The sequence below is a fragment of the Pteropus medius genome, unplaced genomic scaffold (assembly GCF_902729225.1).
Source record: "Pteropus medius unplaced genomic scaffold, Ma_sr-lr_union100, whole genome shotgun sequence".
NCBI lineage: Eukaryota > Metazoa > Chordata > Mammalia > Chiroptera > Pteropodidae > Pteropus > Pteropus medius.
In genome coordinates, this window is record NW_024354099.1 from 20,725 (window position 1) to 31,180 (window position 10,456).

General features: G+C 36.1%; 1 pseudogene; it reads left to right on the top strand.

Annotated features, from left to right (window-relative positions):
- The first annotated feature begins 3,874 nt into the window (after positions 1–3,874).
- LOC120594062 (putative gustatory receptor clone PTE01) lies at positions 3,875–7,399 on the top strand (annotated as a pseudogene).
- The last annotated feature ends 3,057 nt before the right edge of the window (positions 7,400–10,456 follow it).

Consider the following 10,456-nt stretch of genomic DNA (forward strand, 5'->3'; position numbering starts at 1 on the left):
TTACTCTTCGAAGACTATTCTAAATAACTTCCAAATATTCATTTTGTCTCCCTTTGCGCAGAAGCCAGATTGATTTTTTAGGTATCATCAGAGGTTGTGACTTCTCTACTTAAAAATTTCCAGTCATTCTGTGTTACTCCTATACTAAAATATGAACTCTTTCCAATTTCTGTAAAACCCTCATTATTTAGTCTCTTCTTTTTGTTTCCAATTCCCTCAGTGGTCCCTGGACCAGCACTGTCAGCAGCATCTGGGAGCTTATAAATGCAAATGTTCGGCCCCCACACCAGATCTGCTGAATCAGAACCTCTGATTCTGGAAGTCATGTAGCTGTAGTTTAAAAGACCTCCAGGGTCTATCACACACACCAAAGTTAACTCAAAATGGATTAAGGACCTATAAGACCTGAAACAATAAAATATATAGAAGAAAACATGGAAACTAAACTCAAGAAACTGGGACTAAAAGAAAATTTTATGAATATGACCTCAAAGGTAAGGGAGGTAAAACTAAAATAAATAAATAGAATTACATCAAACTAAGAAGCTTCTGCTCAGCAAAAGAAATCATCATCAAGGCAAAGGAACAACCATCTGAATGGGAAAATAGATTTGCAAGCAATGCCTCCAATAAGGGTCTAATATCCAAAATATACACAGAACTCATACAACTCAACAACAACAAAAAAAGGAAATGATCAAATCAAAAAATAGGCAGAGGACCTGAACAGACACTTCTTCCTAGAGGACATATAAATGGCCAAGAAGTATTTGAAAAGATGCTCAACATCGCTAGCTATTAGGGAAATGCAAATGAAAATCTCAATGAGATACCATCTTACACCTGTTAGAATAGCTATCATCAAGAGGACACGTAATAAAAAATGCTGGAGAAGATGTAGATGAAAAGGAACCCTCATACACTGCTGGTGAGACTGCAAACTGGTACAGTAACTATGAAAAACAATGTGGAGGGTCCTCAAAAAAGTAAGAATTGATCTACCATATGATCCAGCAATCTCCCTACTGGGTATTTACCCCAAAGACTTGAAAACCCATATCGGAAAAGACATTTGCACACCGATGTTTATAGCAACATTATTCACAGTGAGCAGGACATTGTAGCAACCGAAGTTTCCTACCATAGATGATTGGCTAAAGAAGCTGTGGTACATATATAAAATGGAATATCACTCAGCCAAAAGAGATGAAATACTGTCATTTGTGACAACATGGATGGACCTTGAGAATATCATGCTAAGCAAAATAAGCCAGACAGAAAAAGTTGAAAATCACATAAAATCACTTACATGTGGAATATAAATGTAAAAGCAACAAGTGAACACAACAAACAAAGAGAAACTAATGGACATGGACTATAGACTAGTGATTACCAGAGGGTAGGAGGTGGGAGAAGAGGGAGGAGTAGACAAGGTAAAGAAGGTCCATATGGGGGGTGGGAGTAGGGCGAGGTTGAATTGGGTAAAGGGGATCAAATATGGTAGCTGAAGGAAACTGGACTTTGGATGTTAGACACTCAATAGAATATACAGATTTCAAATTATAACGTACACCTGAAAATTATATAATTGTGTTAACCAATGTTACCCCAATAAACTTAATTAAAATAAATAAATAAAATAAAATATCAAAAAAAGTTTTCTTACAATAATACCATATGGTAGTTTCAATAATTATCTTAATTTTAAAGATGAAAAAACTGCCCAGATGCATTTACATTGTTCTATTTGCATTTTTCCTCAAATCGTAGTGTGAACTGCCAAAATAATGAACCTGAATTACCTTCAGTAGCTGAAGAAAGAGAATTGCAATCCATGTATCAGAAAGAATTGACATGAAAATCTGTTAGCAAGGTAAGAAGTGTGGGTCTTAAAACTGGCTGTGGGGCCTCCCTTGGTGCTAAACTCCTCAACTATAAATAGGAGGGTTTATGAGCAGAAAAACAAAACTAACAGACATACAAAATGGTGCCGAACATAACTAACCATCAGGGAAATGTGAATCACATTAGGATATCATTTTATTCCTAATTGAATGACTATTAAAGAGAAGAAAAAACAAGTGTTGGCAAAGCTGTGGAGAAAAGAGAACCAATGTGCACTGTTGGTGGCAATGAATATTGGTTCAGACGTTACAAGAGACAATATGGAAGTTCCTTAAAAAATTAAAAGTTACTAATAAAAATAGAACTACCATAAATGTGTGCTGTATCTTGTCAAATGCTTTTTCTACATCCATTGCTATGACCATATGCTTTTATCCTTTATTTCATTTATGTTGTCTATTAAATTGAGCCATTTGTGCATGTGGAACCACCCTCGAACCACTGGAAGTAAGCCTACTTGATTGTGTTGTATAATATTTTTAATGTATTGTTGTATTTAATTTGCAGTATTTTGTTTGGTATGTTTGCATCTGTGTCAATCAGAAATTAATTGATAGTTTTCTTTTTGTGTGTTATCCTTACCAGGCTTTAGTATTAGGGTACTACTGGCCTTACAGAATGAGTTTGAAAGTATTGCCTGTTCTTGTTTGGTAGCTTTTACCAAGAAAGCCATCTGGTCCTGGACTTTTATTTATTGAGAGGTTTTTGATGACTGTTTCAATTTTATCACTGCTGATTGGTTTATTTAGACTTTCCAGTTCTTTGTGATTCAGTCTAGGAAGGTTATAGATTTGTAAGGACTTATCCATTTCTTTTAGGTTATTGAATTTGGTGGCATAGAGTCTTTCATTGTATTCTTATATGATCCATCGTATTTCTGTGATATCTGTCATAAATTCTTAATAAAAGGCACATAAAGGAAAAGTACTCCAACAGAATAAAGGCCATGGATGACAACCCCTCAGCTAATATCATGCTTAATTCTGAAAAGCTCAAAGCTTTTCCTGTAAGATCAGGAACAAAAAAAGGATGGCCATATTCACTACTGTTATTCAAGGTAATATCGGAAGTCCTAGCCAGAGTAATCAGGTGAAAATAAATAAATAAATAAATAAATAAATAAATAAATAAATAAATAAATAAATAAATGGCATACATATTGGAAATGAAAAAGTCAAGTTGTCAGTTTTTTCAGACAACTAGATTTTTTTATGTAGAAATCTCCAAGGACTCCACCAAACAACTATTAGAAACGATAACAAATACAGTAAAGTTGTAGGATACGAAGTCAATGTACAAAAATCCACTGTATTGCTATATACTGAAAAAATTTCAGGGAAAAATGACTTAAAAAAAGATTAATTTCTTTTGCAACTACAACAAAAAGAATACAATACCTAAGAATGAACTTAACAAAAGATGTTAAAGACCTATATACTGAAACGACATTACTAAAATAAATTGAAGATGTGGTACATATATACAGTGGAATATTACTCATCCATAAGAAAAGATGAAATACTGCCATTTACAACAACATGGATAGATCTTGACAGTATCAAGCTAAGTGAAGTAAGTCAGACAAAAAAAGTTGAGAACCATACAGTTACACTTATATGTGGGATGTAAAACTGAAAGCAACGAAAGAACAAAACAAATGAACAAAAACTCATGGACACAAACAGCAGTTTAGTGGTTACCAGAAGGAAAGAGGACAGGGGAGAGGTAGATAAGGGTAAAGAGAGTCAAATACATGGTGATGGAAGGAGCTTTGACTTTAGGTGGTGAACACACAAGGCAATATACAGATGATGTACTAAAGAATAATATACTTTAAATCTATATGCTGTTATTAATCAGTATCACCCCAATTAATTTAATAAAATAAACAAAAAAACCCACAAAGAAATGGCAAGATATTCCATGTTCATTGATTAGAAGAATCAACATAGTTAAAATTATCATAACTATGTCATATTACCCAAAGCAGTTTTAATGCAATCTCCATCAAAATCTCAATGACATCTTTTGGTATTTTTACTCTATGTTTTAATTAAATTTATTGAGGGGACACTGGTTAATAAAATAATATAGGTTTTAAGTGTATAATTCAATAATACATCATATGTATGCTGCATTGTGTGTTCACCACCCAAAGTTAAATTTCCTTTCATTACCATATAGTTGACCCCCTTTACGCTTATTTACCTCCCCTCTTCCCTTTCCGTCTGCTAATCATTAAACTGTTGTCCATGAGTCTCTGTTTGTTTGTCTTGTTCATTTGTTGCTTTCAGTTTTATATCTCATCTATAAGTGAAATCGTATGTTCCTCGACTTTTTCTGTTTGACTCATTTTGCTTAGCATGATAATACCAATGGTATTTTTTAATAAAATAGAACAAAAAATCTTCAGATTTGTATGAAACGATGAAAGGCTCCAGATAGCCAAAGGAATCTCGAGAAAAGAGAACATGGATGGATCTTGATATTATCATGCTAAGCATAATAAGTCAGACAGAAAAAATTGAGAACTATATGATTTCACTTATATGTGAAATGTGAAACTAAAGCAACAGAAGAAAAAGGAAAACAAACAAAATCTCATAGACACAGTCACCAGTTTACTGGTTACCAGAGGTGAAGATACTGATGACGTATATTGCAAGAATTGTACACTTGAAACCTATATAATTTTATTAACTAATGTCATCCCAATCCATTTAAATAAAAATGTAAAATAAAAAATAGAACTACAATATGTCTAGCAAACCCATTTCTGCATATATATATGAAGAAAATGAAATCTGTATCTGAAAGAGGTATGCGCATTTCCATTTACATTGCAGTATTATTCACAATAGCAAAGATTGGAGACAACTAAAGTATCTGTTGACAGAAGAATAGATAAAGCAAATGTTTATCTATCTATCTATCTATCTATCTATCTATCTATCTATCTATCATCTATCTATCATCTATTATCTATTTATCTATCATCTATCTGTCAATGCATCTATCTACCTATCTATCATCTCACTATCTTGATCTATCTATCTATCCTCTATTTATCATCTATTTCTACCATCTATCTACATACACACACAATGGAATAATATTCAGCCATAAAAAGAAGGAAACACTGCCATTTATGTGTATATAGATAAACCTGGAGGATATTATGCTTACAGAAATAAGTCAGGCACAGAAAGACAATCACAGAATTGTCTCACTTATATGTGGAACCTAAGAAAATCTAACTCATAGAATCAGAGAGTAGAAGTATGGTTGCAAGTGGCTGCATTTAGGGAATGGGAAGATGTTGGTTAGAGTACTAACTTTCAGTTATAAGATGAATAAGTTCTGGAATTACAGTATGGGGTACAGTATGGAGACTATAGTTAATAACACTGTATTGTATACTTGAAATCTGTGAAGATAGTAAATCTTAGATGTTATCAACACACACACACACACACACACACCACATACAGTAACTGTATAAAGAGATGGATATATTAATTAACTTGATTGTGGTAATCTTTTCAGAGTGTATATATGTACTAAATCATCATGTTGTACAATAAAAACACCTTCATGTTTTACCATATATGTACATATATATAATTTCTGTTTATCAATCGTACTTCAATAAAACTTGGAAAAAGAAAAACAATGAAGTAGTTTTATCATGCCATTATAGAAGAGAGTCCAAAAAAAGCAAAGAACAGTTCCAAACACCAGATATTTTGCTAATATTGTATAGGATTGAAAAAAAATAATGACGTAAAAAATTTCAAGTGTTTCTTAAATTTCATTATTGTTTAATCATGATCAGATTCTCTGCACATTAATGCCATCTTTGTAGTCATTGATGCTGTATAATTATGTACGTTTATCTAAACCACATATAACAAAATTTGAAGTACACTAAAGCCAAGGATAGAAATTATATATGAAATGATTTTAAAGGATAACCCTCATATGTGAGCACTTATTTCTAAGAAGGAGGAAAGAGAAAATTCGTGAAGATAACTATCAAATAATATAATTTTCTGATTATGAACATTCAACTGAATTTAGAATCTAGATTACATAGTTCTACCATTTACAGAGTAGATGTTTTAAATAAAGGAACTTCTTGGCATTGTATTTGTGTAAAATAAGACATATTTAGCTACTTCTTAATGTCTTTGAATTAGAATTTTATTCCTTAAAGAGGGAAGAGTAATTCTTATTCTATATTTTTTTCTTAACGAAGTATGTTATATTTTCCTATGATTGTGGATTTGTTATCTTGAATCTTCTTGTTCTTCTGATACTCTACAGTCAAATTTCTCTCAAGTAAGTGTACATAAAAAGAGGTAAATAACACAGAAACAAATAAGAGAACAATTTTAAGAAGAAAGAATTTGTCATACTGAGAAATACTGCTCAAGGTACTGGGAAGTATGACCTCACAAGTCAGTTGCTAGAATCCAAAATATGGAAACAATGCAGTGTGCCATTTACTTATTTACCTTTTCCAACCCTCTTTTCCTTTTCAAAAGATGTCCAAGCTACATAAAACCACAAAATCTACCACGTGTCTCAGAATTCATCCTCATGGGAGTCTCAGATGATCTGGAACTTCAGCCTCTGTTTTTTTTTTTTGGTTTTTTCCTGTCCATGTACCTGGTTGCCATATCGGGGAATCTGCTCATCATCTTGACCTTCAACTTGGACTCCCACCTCCCCATCCCCATGTACTTCTTTCTCTCCAACCTTTCCATGGCTGACATCTGTTTTATCTCTACCACTGTCCCAAAGATGATTGTGGACATCCAAACTCACAGCAGAGTCATCTCCTGTGGGGGCTGCCTGACTCAGATGTCTTTTTTTTTTATCCTTTTGGATGTATGGATGGTATGCTTCTGACTGCAATGGCCTATGACTGGTTTGTGGCCATCTGTCACCCTCTGCACTACACAGTCATCATGAACCCATGCCTCTGCTGCTTCTTAGTTTTGATATCATTTTTCATCAGCCTTTTGGACTCTCAGCTGTACAATTCAATAGTACAACTTACCTGCTTGAAAAATGTAAAAATTTCTAATTTCTTCTGTGACCCTTCTCAATTCTTTCATCTTGCCTGCTTTGACACCTTCACCAATAACATAGTCATATATTTTATTGGCACCATCTCTGGTTTTCTCCTTATCTCAGGAATCTTTATCTCTTACTATAAAAATTTTTCCTCCATTCGATAGTTCCTTCAATAGGAGGGAAATACTGAGCCATCTCCCTCGGTGGCTCTCACTTGTCAGTTGTTTGCTTATTCTATATAACAGACATCAGAGCTTACCTTGGATCGGCACTGTTGCCTTCCCCCAGGAATGATGTGGTGGCCTCAGCCATGTACACTGTATTTTTCCCCATGATGAACCCCTTCATTTATAGTCTGAGGAACAGGGACTTTAAGAGTGCCCTAGGGAGGCTCCATAGCAAAACAGTCTAGTCTTAATATCCGTGTAACCCTTTTTGGAGTATGATTGAAAACCCCAGCAAAAAAAAAAACCATGTAAACTGAATACTGTATCTTTGGTCACACTCTTTTTTAGTCTCATGGTTTTCATTCCTCTCCATGCTTTACATAGGAATGTCACTTTTTTTTTATTTATCTTTCACAGAATTGGGAGAGCATCCTGGGATCCTTTTTCCATCATAATGAATGCATGAGAGGTTCTCCTCAACCACTCTGATATGCAGGTGAAATACACGACTCTCTTGTTATTTACTTAAACTCCATATCCTTTTCCACAGTTTCTGCATATGTTCCATGTAAATTTTGCATATGTCAAATCTATTTTCAGGTAATTTTTGAGGATACAAGTAATTTCTGTGGATTTTATTGAAATCTCGGGAGTTTTATAAATACTGATGACGGGGTCTATCGGAGAAGGTCATCAAGAAGGGGTGACTTCCACTTAACCCAAGAGTTGAACCTGGGGAACCAGAGTCTGCTTGCCCCACCCCTCTCCTTGGGATGTTCATTCCACTTACCTACACTCAGCTAGAAGCAGGTCCAAATATATAGCCTTGAGGTTGTAATGTGTTGAGACCATCTGGATGTCATACATGACTGAAACCAGTTAAGGCCTCTTTTATACATTAATTTATAAGATTTGGTGGGCAGTGTGTAGATCTTGTGTTGCAGCCACTGAAGAAAAGTCTTGTATATAAATTCTTTACCTTATGAAAACTTCCACCTACCAATCTGGAGTGATCTATTTCTCTCTTTGGTCTCTCTTTGGGCCTCTGTGCATGGGGACTAGTTTCAAAGTTCACTGGAAGCTCGAGAGATTGCAAAGCAACATGGTCTCCTTTGTTAAATATTGACCATATATGCAGGGGTTTATTTCTAGGCTTTTGATGCTGTGCTATTGGTCTCTGTGTCTATATTGAATCCACTCCTCTGTCTTATTGTGGCTGATACTGGTGTTCCCTGCCCCTCTGCCTTGTGTTTAGCTGTGTGTTTATGACTAAGCTTTGCTGTCCTCTGGGTTGAGTGAAGCAGAAACAGGTCCTTCCTGTGCCTCACTAAAAGGCTGGGAAGCTTCTTGCACACTCTACTCTCCCTTTCTCATGCGAGTAAGAAATTTCTCTAGTTGAGGAGTTCCCTCTTGGTGTTAAATATTGCTGGCCTGGATGGTGGGACAATGTGTGAAGCTGTTCTTCCTTTCCTTTGCGTGGTGATTCTCAGGTGTTTTGTTCCACTGCATTGCTGAAGCTTCCTAAGTGGACTGCTGAGCTCTCCCAGGGCTGTTTTTTTCAGGAGTGGCCATCTAATCGTTGAACTTTGAGGGAAAACAGAGGCTGGCATCTGCTACTTCACCATCTTGGTTTTGTCACACTTCCTTTAGATCAGTTAATGAAAAACCAGTTGCTAAATTCCTCATCCAGAGACCTCTGAGCCAGGACGACTGCATGGCTAGGATGTAGCAGGTTGCAAAGTACTGTCAATCCCATATAAACTCGTTTTCCAACTGAAAAACCTGAAAACTAAAAAGGCCGCAAGCACAATTATTTAAACTTCAGGATTGGTGAACACAAAGTGAGCTAAAGAAAATACATCCTAAGATAGGATGAGGTCTTGTTAATGAGCAGAAATCAGAAGCCACTGGGGACATTTGTTACATTTGGGCACAGAATGATCACAGATGGGTGTGATATCAATGGAGGGAATCTGGTGATGGAAGAGAAACCATGCTGGCTTTCTCTGATTGCATGTCCTGAAGGATCATGCTAGGGTCTGCAGAAACACCAAATCAGAGGCAATTTCTACTCATATGTTGGTTTATCTGCAGAGAAGTTTTGCTGAAAGCATCATGGTGTGATGGGTTGTGGACTATGTTGGGAAGCAAAGAGACATCTTTCCAGTCCTGTGGTGCTTAGAGGCAATGGCCTGAGAGAGGGGTAGGGCTGTGTGGTGGGCAAATTTCAATATGCACCCAGTCACCTCCACCTCCTGTATCTGGACCCATCCTATTGAGTGTGCCCTGGGCCTACTGACTTGCTTCCAACCAACACATGGCAAAACTGATGAGATGTCATTTTTGCGATTAGGGTACAAATTCTTGGCCCTTGTTTCTCTGTCACTTATCCGTTTATCTTAATGGGAGCCACAGCCATGTGTGAGCTTTCCTGTGACAGAGAACTGCGGAAGGCCTCTGATCAAGAGCCCAGAGGAACTCTATCTTTCCAAAATGAGTGGTCTTGGAAACAGGTCTCTACCCAGTCCAATTTTGAGATGACTGCAGCCCTAGCTGACACCTCGAGTGTACTTGTTACATGTTATAGTTTATTTAAGAGAAGTGGGAAACTATACATAAGTGTATAAAAGTCCATAGTTTTCTAGTATACCCAACATATATCAATGACAAAAAATAGGAACTTACTCTGCCATTTAAATGAGCAAACAAACAAACTACAAAATAGCTTTAAAAAAGGGAAACACAAAGTTCCTTTTAGAGACAGAAATCTTAATTGAGAAAATGGAGTTTCAGATTCTCGTTAAATGAGACCCAATTCTCCCTAATTTTCATGATAATAGTTTTGCAGATGTCAAAGTTGAAAAGTCATAAATTGAAGAGAAAAGACATCTGTATTTTATGTTAAGATCTTTGAAACGACTTCAGAAGCGAAGTGTACAGCTGAGCTTTCCTCTGAGAAAAAAGCTCAGACTATTCTAAGCACGTTTACTTTTCTCCTTTTCCTATTCTGTTAATATTCGGAGGTCCTGAGAGATTGAAAGAACATGGGCCAATTATGTTAATTATGAGCTCTGTGCATTGATCTCTCAAGGCCACATGGAAGTAAATAATTAGCCAGTGCCACCAGCCCTTCAGGCTGCCAGTCCCAGTTAAGCTTCATACATGTCTTTTCCTCCCGGAGGTGTCCTCTGCATCAGGAGATTCATGCCTGAGTGTCTCCCTCCAGTCCTGAGGACAGGGCCCCCACAGCCCTCTTCATTCACCAGGCAGGAGAAGGCAGTGGACATAAACTCCTAGGTCAT